Source organism: Nannobrachium achirus (genome assembly GCF_963921795.1).
Source record: "Nannobrachium achirus genome assembly, chromosome: 16".
NCBI lineage: Eukaryota > Metazoa > Chordata > Actinopteri > Myctophiformes > Myctophidae > Nannobrachium > Nannobrachium achirus.
The window spans coordinates 50,335,152-50,349,380 of record NC_137823.1 but is presented as its reverse complement, the minus strand read 5'-3'; the positions used below and the strand labels follow the sequence as shown (position 1 = coordinate 50,349,380).

The following is a 14,229-nucleotide window of genomic DNA, read 5'->3' as shown; positions in this document are numbered from 1 at the left end:
AAAGAAGATATTATAGCTATAGTAGACTCCTGGGGGACCCTGGTCAGCAAAGTACCTATGGTTTAAGGATGACAGTGTCACGCACCAAAAATATCAGATCTACAAGCTCATAAAACGCTGCAATGGCACGCAACACTGGTGCACAGCGAAGTATATAAATCGGCTTTAGTCAGTTTTAAAATCACTTTTTTAGCCTTGTTTTCACCATCAAAATGTACTAAAGAAGAACCGTAAGGAAGATATGATTCAGAGTTTGCGGTTGAAAAGCTATAAGCACTGGGAACAATAAATCTTATTGCACCGGAAGTGTTTGTTTCCTATGGGAGAGCTTTATACAAGGCGCAGCGTGGGGATATTACTGTCCGGGCAACACTTCACAGGTTCTTGTTTGGGACCACCTGTGCTGTGTGGAGGCTGTGTGCTGCGCTGTTGCTCTCTGAAGGAAAAACCCCAGTTCACTCCCTGACTCTCTCCTTCTCATGCACGTACACACGCCTGCACGCACACACAGGCGCACACGCACACACACATACTGTACACACGCACGCAGGCACGCGCGCACACAGAGCGGCTGCAGGTGCATGGTAAGTGTTATTGAGTGTGTCCTGGTTACTAACTGCTGTTTCTCTTTATAATCCCGTCTTCTGGTTTTCCATCAGCCCTTGTTTTCTTCCCAGGGCTTGGCGGAAGCTTGTGTACAGCTCTGTTGGGGTCCCCAGACATTGCATCCTGCCTGCAGAAGGGTCATAAGTGGCCCCACAGGATAACCTGAACAACGGTGGGAAAGAAAGGGAGCGTGGGCCTCCTTTAGTAACGCCGGCCACGGTCACCTGTGTGCCAAAAGCCCAGGCGCTGCCAACGGCCACTTCCAGCTCCCATTATTAGTGTGTGTGTGTGTGTGTGTGTGTGTGTGTGTGTGTGTGTGTGTGTGTGTGTGTGTGTGTGTGTGTGTGTGTGTGTGTGTGTGTGTGTGTGTGTGTGTGTGTGTGTGTGTGTGTGTGTGTGTGTGTGTGTGTGTGTGTGTGTGTGTGTGTGTGTGCGCGCGCCCTGCATTTGCATGGATGTGCTTAACTGTGTGGTTACTGGTTTATGTGTCCGTGTGTGCTTGTGGCCAGTGATTATATTATGTTTGCATTACTGGAATAGTAACTATATGAGCTGCATTCTGATCCACTAAGATAAGTACAATGTAAAACCCAGAGTGTCTATTTAACTTGTGTGTAGAATAATACCAAATTGACTTGCTTTTGGTTACATATTTTTGTTCACTGAGAGTTAAATGAACACTCTGGATTTTGTGTGTGTGTGTGTGTGTGTATGTATGTGATTGTGGTTTGTGTTAGGGCATTGAAAGACTTGTTGCGAACCCACGTCAACACGGCTTTGATCAAAGGTCATTAAGGCTTTGATCTATCAGTGCGTTGACGCCATGACTGTGGAATGGATTTTTAGAATAAAAGCTGAATCAATCAAAGAATGAGACACACACAAACACACACACACACACACACACACACACACACACACACGCACACACGCTCGCACACACACATACACACGCGTCTCGCTCCACTTTGATTTCCCCCTCTCCATCACTGGAGGCCCCTATTCCACTTCCTCTCTGTGTGGGAACCACTTCTGTCCTCTCTCACACGTGGGGTGAGAGATGGTCTCTCTCATGCATTCGCCTTCAAAAAAGACAAGGTGATTGTCAATAAACAAGGAACAATCGAGCTTCGCGGAGAGCTCTGCAGCCCCGCTGGGACTTCCACGGGTTGTCGCGGAGCTTCACACGTTGCTCTTCTTCCATCAGGAAGTTCAGTGCCGTACCCTTTATGTAACACGGTGGCAGAGGTGGCACATGACTGTACTGCAACAATGTTCTGGCACGTCACAATTTTAGCATGGATTCGAGCCTGTGAATTTCCACAATAGGCCTATGTTGTTTAGATCAGTGGTTCTCAACCTGTGGGTCGGACCCCCCAGGGGGGTACCCAAATTATTTTGGGGGGTCCCCAGATGATTAACTTAATGTGCAACACTGTTTTCTCTCTCAACAGTAAACAAACCAACAAAGTTTAAGTGTATAGAGGGTGTCTGCACATTTCTAAAGTGACAATTTAAGGACTTTTTAATGCTTCTAAAATGATGAATTAAACGTTGGCCAAATTGTCAAATATTAGAGGCAGAAATTGTGAAAATAGCCGTGAGCATGTAGATCTGCTATTTTCACAATAGAACCGTGTTAATGCCTCAACTTACCGTAGTCAGGGTGGGGGGGGGGGGTCCCCAGTTAAAATATCATTATTTATGGGGTCGCGGCCTGAAAAGGTTGAGAACCACTAGTTTAGATAATGATGATGTTGTAAAATACATTGTTTGTTTGTTTATTTGTCAGGGATTGATATGATCCTGGCGCTCAGTCAATGTCCATAGCAACAAAGTGCTGCTGAATGCCTTGATTGACCAATCAGTAATGAGCGTTCAACCAATTTGTGCAATAAATTCAGTATATAAATGTAGCATACAGACCCAGCTTCAATGTATCACAATCTCAAACTGCACCATTTCAGCTCAGGTTTCATGCAACTGCAACACCATTTCAACACATCTACCCTGTCACACTTGTTTGCTAAATTAATGTGGCTGTCAGACCTTCGTGTGACAAAACCTTGCACCATTAATTTGTGCTGAGGTGTTATCCTATGCTGCCACAATACTTGTTTCCCTAGTGAAAGGCTGCCTGGCACACTCTTTTGTTTAGAAAGAAGAAACATCTGGAGCTGGGCTTAATATTTTGTAGTGTAGATACAAGCTAGTCCGCAGCTGCCCCAATGGCAAGTCTCTCTGAGATAAACATGAGCGAGGGGAAAGCCCCTTACTATTGTCCTCCGGATAACGTTCCTCACTCTTGCAGTGTTTACCATGGAAATAGCTCCATGCCAGCAAGCAGGTGCTTCCTCCAAATCTCTTTGCTTTTCCAGGAGATTTTGGAGAAATATACTGTGGACTTTCACCAAATCACACATTGGTTGTCCATTTTTATGGAAGAGTAGAATCTCTGATATAATAAGGAGCTACTTGTAGGCTACTAAATCATAACAATACAACTTTATTTGTATAGCACCTTTGTGACATGAAATGCAGCTCAAAGCGCTTTACAGAGCAGAAAATGCAAGTGCTTAACAGAAAAAAATCACATGACATTTCGGCCAACCAGATTATAAATGGGCCAATCTCCATGACTGGTCAAGTTTCATGTGACATAATTATATCTTGCTATAAAACGGGAAGAGCGGGCAAAGCGGGCGCAAACCTGTACTCTGTCATCTACTCTGAGCCACCCCACGCTTCCCTGTACTGTGTTCTCTGTATGTGTTCTGTAGACATTATTTGTAAAGTTTTATTGGCTTGACATTGTTGGCCCTTATGTACGTACATGCACTGTGTTTTAGTATTGCTATTCTATTGTATGTATTTGTTTATTTAATCACAATGCCTGAGACTGACGTGCAGCACCTGGAACCAGAGAGCCAACAGACATTGGTTTATTGAGAGCCCCGCCCTCTCCTGTCTCTGCTTAAATGCACACCTGTGTTTGCCGCCACTCATGACTCTGATGAAGATGCTCTAGCATCGAAACGTTAGTCTTTTCTCTTGCTGGCACCTGAATAAAAGGTCAAAACTGTCTGAGCTGCTCCAGTGTCTCTCTCATCTGCATACAGCTGTCCCTGCTCCTGTGATGCACCAGACTAGCCGTATAGGCTGAGGCGTGCTGTAGAACCCCTTTGTCCACCCCACGCTTGATTGGTGACTAGCGGTGAGGTGAGTCCGAAAAGGAAGGTTAAGCAGGACCCCAATTAGTTTGTTTTGGGCTGTTTGAAGCCTTGTAATTGATAATAAAGCAAAGCAGGAACACCCACAATACAACAAGCACATCTAAAATACACATTAAGACACATCAAACATAATATCATGTTAGGAGAACCAGCCACAGAAACGGACAAATAAAAACAAAAATAAGTTGGAAACCCTTAGGCCTCGTAAATATAAATAACAAGGCATGCTCTGTATGGGAATAAATGACCACGAGTGTACAAGGCGCATGTTGGCACCTGGACATAGTGCAGTCTGGTATTATAAAAAGGATGGATGTTTTGTTAGTGAATAAAAACTGCAGTTGATTTGAATTGATTGGCCATTGTGATGGTAACCCCCAAGAGATAGCAACCTCACCCCAACTCACTTGTTCATTCGAAGTACACCTATCCTCTCGCCCCTTTACTGCTGCTCTGTGAGGGCCAAGGCTCATCACACTGCCACGCCTTGTGAGCTTGTCGCTCTGCTATCTTCAGTGTGCGACACCGGCATGCAACTAAGAATAACTCAGGGTTTAGGTGTGCGTGCGTGCGTGCGTGCGTGTATAAAATGGTTTTTTTTAAATCCCATTTATACAATTTTGGACGCAGTGTAAAAAAATAGAAATCATTAGATTAATGACTAAAGATAATTAGATTGCTTGTCTGTTACTCTGATCTCTTAAAAGGTGCTCTTTAAGCTTTATCCATTTATTATATTCTCAACTTGCAGGAATTCATGATGGACCTTCTCTCACGACTCCTACTGTCTCAGTGGTGGCAGTGGTGGAATGTATCAAAGTACATTTACTCAAGTACAGTACTGTCCTTAAATACTACTCAAGTATTGAGTAGTTACATTTCTTTTGATACAGTACTATGACGAGTACTCTTACTTTTGGTACTTCAAGTATATTATGACACCAATACTTTTGTACTTTTACTCAAGTGAAAGACTTTTGCTTGTAACCAAGTATTTGCACATGTGTGGTATTGCTACTTTAAAGTAAAAGAAAATCAGAGTACTTCTTTCACCACTGAGTACGGAGTCTTGCCCGGTTTCTGCGGTCGATCAGAGTGACACCAATTATGTCACATCCCCACAGGAGGTAGCGAATGGGAACTCTCTCTGAGAGAGGAACATCCATCAGCCTCGTCCAATGGGGCACTTTGCCTGTGGCTTACTATAGGAGGAGAATGAATGAACTCTCAGTAGACACTCCCATTCACTGTGTAAGAAGTTGAGGAGAGGAGTACAGAATATGTTAGGTGTGAAATCATTCATCACTAATGAAAGGGGAAATCCCCACCAAACCAAAATGTGCATGTCATTCTCGATAAATATTTGGGAAGATGTATTTGTCTGCATTTTATATTAAAATTGGACTTAGTGTTTATCATTGCAATGCTAAACAGGAATTATCCGTCTTCAATTTATATTACTTACTGTGTACATTATAATATGATGCAGTAATACAATACTGTACAACCTGTATATTCTCAAGCCACTTCTGTAGCATTCATATTGTATTCTTAATATCGAATAATATCTTACAGTATATCTTAAATATCTGTGAAAGTTATATTTGTTTCCACTTCAAGTTTTTTTTTTATGTTAACACATTGTTGTGCTCATTTGAATTTGGCCTGCTTCAAAGTTGACAGCTGGTGTCAATATTGAAGCGTTTCAAATCAGTACCACTAAGTATTTGCATACATGTTATGAAATAACAACAGAGCAGGTTTTCTTTGATACATTTAATTTTTCAATATCAGTACACACAGAAAAATAATGGTTCTTAAATGGTTCTTTAAAAGGCTATATGGTTCTTTGAAGAACCATCACCTACTAAAGAACCATTTTATTTAGCAAATGGTTCTTCAGGATCCTCATATGGTTCTTTGGGATTTAAAAGGTTCTTAGGCCTATGAGAGGATGGTTCTTTGGGATTTAAAAGGTTCTTAGGCCTATATGGGGGTTACAGTATGTATTTTGCAACTGTAAATTATAATCTACATAAAACAATTACAATTTTCAATGTAGGCATTCAGCAGATACGGAGATGGAAAGATTTATAAAAAAAACAATATCCTATAAAATTGTCTTAAAGGAGGAATGTTTGGCCAGCAGGCAGGCTTACCTCTGATGTCACGACTCAGCCATAACCATGCAGCTACACCCAAATATGAAGTGTTGCATGTCTAACCTAAATATGTTGTCATGGGATCAGGTGCAAATAAATCAGTCTGCTCCATATATGGGTACAAAAGGTAGCATGCCTTTATATGGAGATATACTGATGGCATCAGGGAGATCTCCTTATATGGGCATATCAGTTGGCTTGGTGGTGCAACATAGGTGTGAGCGGCCATTTTGCTGTCATATAGATTTCAGAAAATATGCATATACATTATTATAAACCTGGAGACATCCAGTCCCTAATCATGATTATAATTATAAAACATCTGATTCTGTCAAAACATATTTGAAAAACTGAAACATTTATTTATTAAATATATAGGATAATATCATTTTATATAATATATATTTTTAAATAGGCCTGTCCTTGACAGGTGTCAAGAATCTAATGTTTTATCATGGTCATCATGATTCACCATGACCAAACCTACTGCTTACTGTTTTAAACCTGTTGTCCCCATAGAGTTATAATAAGAAGGTTGCCCCCCCCCCCCTCTCTCTCACACACACACACACACACACACACACACACACACACACACACACACACACACACACACACACACACAACAACAAGCTCGCGCTGATTGTTGGCCCCGCCCACTTCCTCCTTCTGTTCTCCACTCTGAAGTGATTTACTGCTGCGTCATCTAAACTCACCTCCTCATCTGTGGACAAATTTAACTAACAATTTTCGGTTTCAACTCCAGATTAATCTAACAGCTCTTCAGTTTTACCTTCATTCTGTAAGTAAAGTAAGTTTTTTTCGACTTTCAACATGTTTTAGTTGACGTTAGAATGTTCCACTGCCATCATAACGAGCAGTGGTTACATTTGTTTGTTGTGACAGCCAGGGCAGAGGGAAGAGACAACATTACTGTTGATTAGCTGTTAGCTGCAGCTGCTAATTCAATTGACTGTTAGCTGAAAGCTAAGAAGGTATGTAGTTGAACTTTTGATGTAAACTAGCATAAAAGTCAAGTTTAGTTGTTGAAGGCATTTTTAGTGGTGTGTGTCCTGTGTTATTTAAATGACAGGTCAATGTGTTTAAAAAGAGGGGGAAATTGACTCTGTATTTCCTTACAGAACGTGTAAAGGGATTTGCTGGCAGCGAATGAAGACGAGATGGGCTGTGAGAAAGCAAAGTAAGTTATCCTGTGTGTGTGTGTGTGTGTGTGTGTGTGTGTGTGTGTGTGTGTGTGTGTGTGTGTGTCACATCCACAACACAAGATAATGGCACAAAATAATTAAATGTCAGTAGGCCTATCATGTAAAATTCTGTTTTTAGATTATATGTCAATGGTGAAATCGATGTTTGACAAGTATTGGACTAATGTTAAACATCCACAACACAAGATAATGGCACAAAATAATTAAATGTCAGTAGGCCTATCATGTAAAATTCTGTTTTTAGATTATATGTCAATGGTGAAATCGATGTTTGACAAGTATTGGACTAATGTTAAATATAAACATTTTGCTGACCCTACTGTACATTAAAGGAGAACTTCACCACTTTTCAACCTAACTTCATTTAATTGGTCCTCACTAATGTTCATGATAAAATAACAAAAATCATAGAACTCCGTCCGTCTACCAGTGACATCCTCGATAGGGAATCAAAACAAATAGAAACTAGGCTTTCTATTCTTGAATTTCTATTCTTGAAAAGTTGCAATGTTATAATGGAAGGCATTGTTCTCACTATAATAAAAATCTAAATATTTAAAAAAAGAATCTTCCAAAATCTAAATATTTTAAAAAAGAATCTTCCAAACAATGATGTCATTGGTAGATGGATTTCTGAACTGCCCACAGCCCTCCTATGAGACACAGAGTAGAAACAAAATTGTGAACATTAATGACGATGGGTTGAAAAGTGGTCATCATCATCAAAAGTCGTAAGGTTTATGCAGTATAAGATGACTTCAAAGGTTTGCAGTATATGCAATTCCAAAGTCAATTTAATTTACTTTTTAAAAGAATACTGAAATGAACACAGCATTTCTTTTTTATTATCATTTCAAGAGTAGCTTCCGCTGCCAGGAAGGGTTCAGAGGTCAGCACTGTAAGCTGGGTAGCAGTGACCGTGTGGAACCAGAAAGGCAGTCGTCCCTGCTGAGCACGAGAGCTGGAAGGATTTCAGAGAAAACATCCTCGACTACAACGTTCTGCATACAAAAGGTATTGGCATAAAAGTACCATTTTCAGAATCATATAAAGTATTTGTATCATGGCATTGGATGTTGGATAAAGGACACAGACCCAAAAAGGGCTGAGAAATGCACTAGATGCATTGAAATCAGATTGGAGCAATCTGTTTCCTCAATTGTAATTCTAAATGTAAACAGGATAATAGATGCACTAATTGTGCATGCATGCACACATGAATCACATACAAGGTTCATTTTAGTATTGATGTCAACTCAGAAATGTTAACTCAAGCTTAGAAAGACCGCTTTGTGGCCCCAGAAAGAGAAAGTGAACATTTAGAACAGTAAGACTAGGAGGTGCTGTTATTCCTAGCGTCTCCACACAAACTTACTGCTAACCATTTTCCATTTTGTATGAAAAGGATAGAATTAACTATCTTAAATGTGACTAACTGAACCTCCCCCTTCTTCAGAACGCGTACGACATCAGAGCAGAAGCGTCCCCTGTGCTCCAGCCTGTCCCAATCGTCCACTCAAGTCCTCCAATGGCTCCTAGGAGGATGTGCACCCGGCTGGCTTCTCCTGCAGCAGCTCGGGCGCCCCGTACCTCATTCCCCACCACCATCACCACACGGCAAACAGCAGCTGCACTAGTAGTGACGCTGCTTACGGCGCCAACGGAACCGGCCACGGCACGAGCGGGGACGTGAACGACGCCGGCTACGCGGATGTCGCCCAGGCAGGACGGCAGTCCCACGTCGACTTCAAGAGCTACGTGGCGCGCACTGCTTCAGCAGTGTTGGGATTGGAAGTCTCATCAAAGATGATACACAACCAACAGTCAGTGACTTGTCCCTTCAAGAACTTCCACTGAACTTGCAGGCTCATTTTAAGAACTTGCTGTTGATGAGAAGCTCTGGAAGAGTAAACGCATTCTTTTGAACTCTGTCAAATATGCGGCTGGAGCCTGTATGAGGTGGACTTGCTTTGGATTCTTCTTTTTTACTTGCACGGCACTTAAGAGTTTTAAATATATTTAAATGTTTTGAAACTGTTGTACTGATGTTGAATTTTGATTAAATGATGATTTGATTAAATTCAATGAGTTATAACTAATTGTGTTCATCTTTTCCAACAAATCTGATATATTTTAAAGTGTAATGAAACATTTATTACCCTAAGAAACACTTTTTTAGCTGAAAGAATATTTTTTAGCTGAAGAACCATTTTTTAGCTGAAGAACCATTATAAATTTTCCTTTTCCAAAAGGTTCTTCAGAGAACCTTTTTTTACATGGTTCTTTGAGGAACCAGAAACGGTTCCTCAAAGAACCATTTTTTGATGGTTCTTTGAAGCACCTTTAATGGTTCTTTATCGAACCATTCGAATAAATGGTTCTTTAAAGAACCATGGCGAAAAAGGTTCTTTGTGGAACCAAAAATGGTTCTTCTATGGAATCACTCTGAAGAACCATTTTTGGTTCCAGTTGGAACCTTTTTTTTTCTGTGTGTACAGTACATTCAGCAATATACGGTCATTAGAAACCTTTCGACCACACACAATAATGTCTTTGTCATTGTCTGGCTGTTCACAATGATCACATAATTGAATGGAATATGGGAGCTTTCAATGATAATATAATACGTAAAGAGATGTCCCTTCTAGCAGGACACTGAAGCATCCTTGATTTGATGCTCGGCAAGGTTACGTGATTTTTTTTCATTCAATGCATAATTTGTTTCAGTTCTATTCTATATTTCAGTTTTAATTAAAATAAGATTGCTTAGAATACTAAGAATAACACAGATAACAAAATCCTTGTAGTAATAGGTAGATGGATTGGAATGCTATGTAAATAATTCACTGCTGTTAATCGTCAAGTTCCTAAGGCATTTTTTTTTTTCATTGTTAAATGGACTGACTCTAAAACAGTTTAGTGTTCTACTATGAACTAGCACTGAAACAAATAACATAATACTATCCCTGGATTTTATATTTGAACCATTGTATGTGCGTTATTCAACATTCAGCGTCAATTCAACATTCAATATCAATTCAAAAGTGCAATATGAACAAAAAAATATATATCATGTAATATAATAAAATATATATGTATTTTCTTAATAGTGTAACACATTCACAGTCTTATTCAGAGGATATTTACCATTTTAGACAAAATTGTCCTACATTCAAAAGTTTATAACTGTATGCTGTATGTAACATTCCAGACACCTGAGTTATGTAATAACCCCCCCCCCCCCCAATAACTGTTGCAACACATGATCTGCAGTGCTTTAAAGTTAGTTTTAACATCTATATGCCTCAACTTTAATAGAAATAATACAAAATGTTTTTCACCAGAGATAAAATCTCCAAGTTTAAATATTTGTATGTATGTTTATTATATTTCAAGTGTTAAGATTTCCTTTCAACAGTCTCTGTGCATGTGTAAAATCACACCAATATTGTAATAAAGTGCTTATGTTTTTGAAAGCTCCTTCTTCTTGAGTGGTGCTCCTGGAAGGAGCTAAGCTCCAACATCTGGCTTTGTCCATTTGTTCAAAGTTTGTTGTGCACCCAGGGTCACATTGGCCATGCTTCGCATTCATCTGGTCTTTGCACAAACAAAGTGCTTGAAGTTTGTTGTACGTTTTTGTGTGTATCGATGTCTCAATCAACGTTGTGTAGCCGTATCCTCGTCTCTGGTCCTAAATCAAAGAGGCCAGCTTCTAAAGGACAGGTCATATATATAGCAGTGTGCTCGAACTCGCCAAGGCACCTTCTTCATAGATGATTTTAAGCTGCCGAGCCCAGTGCGTACAGTTCAGGTCCATTGACGGCGTGATAGATCTTCTCCCTCTCCTTCTTTAGACGTACTTTATGTCTTACTTGCTGAGCGAGTAATCTTAACTCACTATCTTTGCTGACTTATTCTGCAAATGTGGGGTACATGTAAATTATTATCAGAGACGGGTACCATTAACTCTCTCCAACACGGGACTCCTTTTCTGTCTCTTCCTTAACGACGTCTTCGATGGATCCAGGTTGAGATTCCATTGATGATTTGGTCAGCTGTCTGGGCAGGGTTTTGTCACTCTGCTCTGTGGCTGTGGCCTCTGACCCATTACATTTCCCTTCCTGTTCATTGCCACCTTCATCTGTAGCCTCTCCATCATCCTCCTGCATATCGTTGTTGTTCATTTCAGTCTCTGAATCTTCAACATCAGCATAAACACCATCTTCAGAATCTACACTTGCTTTTTTTAAGGTCTCGAGTGTCATTGTTGTCTTTTCCTCAGTGGCTATGCTGTCTTCCTTTAGTGTATTTGCCTGAGTCGACACAACACCCTTTTCTGAATCATCTGCTTCCACCTGTGGCTCATCTGAGTCATATTCTGCCTCATCTTCTCCATCAGCTGAGTTCCCTTGATTTCCATTCCAAATGCCTTTGGTGGCTGTCACGATTTCAACTGCTTCTACAACATCAGTCTCATCTTCACCTGCAGCTATCTCAGGATTGTCCGCAGCGTTTTCCTCCTCTCCCGCGGTCTCAACCGCCGCGGTCTCATCCGCCACGTTCTCATCCGCTGCAGCTTCCTCAACGTCTTCCTCCTCTCCCGCGGTCTCATCCGCCGCGGTCTCATCCGCCGCGGTCTCATCCGCCGCGGTCTCATCCGCTGCAGCTTCCTCAACGTTTTCCTCCTCTCCCGCGGTCTCATCCGCCGCGGTCTCATCCGCCGCGGTCTCATCCGCTGCAGCTTCCTCAACGTTTTCCTCCTCTCCCGCGGTCTCATCCGCCGCGGTCTCATCCGCCGCGGTCTCATCCGCTGCAGCTTCCTCAACGTTTTCCTCCTCTCCCGCGGTCTCATCCGCCGCGGTCTCATCCGCTGCAGCTTCCTCAACGTTTTCCTCCTCTCCCGCGGTCTCATCCGCCGCGGTCTCATCCGCCGCGTTCTCATCCGCTGCAGCTTCCTCAACGTTTTCCTCCTCTCCCGCGGTCTCATCCGCCGCGGTCTCATCCGCCGCGTTCTCATCCGCTGCAGCTTCCTCAGCGTTTTCCTCCTCTCCCGCGGTCTCATCCGCCGCGTTCTCATCCGCTGCAGCTTCCTCAACGTTTTCCTCCTCTCCCGCGGTCTCATCCGCCGCGGTCTCATCCGCCGCGGTCTCATCCGCCGCGTTCTCATCCGCTGCAGCTTCCTCAACGTCTTCCTCCTCTCCCGCAGTCTCATCCGCCGCGGTCTCATCCGCCGCAGTCTCATCCGCTGCAGCTTCCTCAACGTTTTCCTCCTCTCCCGCGGTCTCATCCGCCGCGGTCTCATCCGCCGCGGTCTCATCCGCTGCAGCTTCCTCAACGTTTTCCTCCTCTCCCGCGGTCTCATCCGCCGCGTTCTCATCCGCTGCAGCTTCCTCAACGTTTTCCTCCTCTCCCGCGGTCTCATCCGCCGCGTTCTCATCCGCTGCAGCTTCCTCAGCGTTTTCCTCCTCTCCCGCGGTCTCATCCGCCGCGGTCTCATCCGCCGCGGTCTCATCCGCCGCGTTCTCATCCGCTGCAGCTTCCTCAACGTTTTCCTCCTCTCCCGCGGTCTCATCCGCCGCGGTCTCATCCGCCGCGGTCTCATCCGCCGCGTTCTCATCCGCTGCAGCTTCCTCAACGTCTTCCTCCTCTCCCGCGGTCTCATCCGCCGCGTTCTCATCCGCTGCAGCTTCCTCAATGTTTTCCTCCTCTCCCGCGGTTTCATCCGCCGCGGTCTCATCCGCCGCGGTCTCATCCGCCGCGTTCTCATCCGCTGCAGCTTCCTCAACGTCTTCCTCCTCTCCCGCGGTCTCATCCGCCGCGGTCTCATCCGCCGCGTTCTCATCCGCTGCAGCTTCCTCAATGTTTTCCTCCTCTCCCGCGGTCTCATCCGCCGCGGTCTCATCCGCCGCGGTCTCATCTGCCGCGTTCTCATCCGCTGCAGCTTCCTCAACGTCTTCCTCCTCTCCCGCGGTCTCATCCGCCGCGTTCTCATCCGCCGCGTTCTCATCCGCTGCAGCTTCCTCAATGTTTTCCTCCTCTCCCGCGGTCTCATCCGCCGCGGTCTCATCCGCCGCGTTCTCATCCGCTGCAGCTTCCTCAACGTTTTCCTCCTCTCCCGCGGTCTCATCCGCCGCGGTCTCATCCGCCGCGGTCTCATCCGCTGCAGCTTCCTCAACGTTTTCCTCCTCTCCCGCGGTCTCATCCGCCGCGGTCTCATCCGCCGCGGTCTCATCCGCTGCAGCTTCCTCAACGTTTTCCTCCTCTCCCGCGGTCTCATCCGCCGCGTTCTCATCCGCTGCAGCTTCCTCAACGTTTTCCTCCTCTCCCGCGGTCTCATCCGCCGCGGTCTCATCCGCCGCGTTCTCATCCGCTGCAGCTTCCTCAGCGTTTTCCTCCTCTCCCGCGGTCTCATCCGCCGCGTTCTCATCCGCTGCAGCTTCCTCAACGTTTTCCTCCTCTCCCGCGGTCTCATCCGCCGCGGTCTCATCCGCCGCGGTCTCATCCGCCGCGTTCTCATCCGCTGCAGCTTCCTCAACGTCTTCCTCCTCTCCCGCGGTCTCATCCGCCGCGGTCTCATCCGCCGCGGTCTCATCCGCTGCAGCTTCCTCAACGTTTTCCTCCTCTCCCGCGGTCTCATCCGCCGCGGTCTCATCCGCCGCGGTCTCATCCGCTGCAGCTTCCTCAACGTTTTCCTCCTCTCCCGCGGTCTCATCCGCCGCGTTCTCATCCGCTGCAGCTTCCTCAACGTTTTCCTCCTCTCCCGCGGTCTCATCCGCCGCGGTCTCATCCGCCGCGTTCTCATCCGCTGCAGCTTCCTCAGCGTTTTCCTCCTCTCCCGCGGTCTCATCCGCCGCGGTCTCATCCGCCGCGGTCTCATCCGCCGCGTTCTCATCCGCTGCAGCTTCCTCAGCGTTTTCCTCCTCTCCCGCGGTCTCATCCGCCGCGGTCTCATCCGCCGCGTTCTCATCCGCTGCAGCTTCCTCAACGTCTTCCTCCTCTCCC

The 14,229-nt window shown here is 44.6% G+C and overlaps 1 long non-coding RNA gene across 2 annotated transcripts; it reads left to right on the top strand.

Moving 5' to 3' along the window:
* Positions 1–6,680: 6,680 nt before the first annotated feature.
* Positions 6,681–9,220, top strand: LOC308300493. 2 transcript variants are annotated; one of them, XR_013962828.1, is made up of 4 exons: positions 6,681–6,812; positions 7,144–7,202; positions 8,086–8,241; positions 8,684–9,220. It is a non-coding gene; the product is annotated as an uncharacterized lncRNA (long non-coding RNA). The 2 variants fall into 2 exon arrangements; XR_013962829.1 differs by having other exon boundaries at positions 6,690–6,803.
* Positions 9,221–14,229: the final 5,009 nt, after the last annotated feature.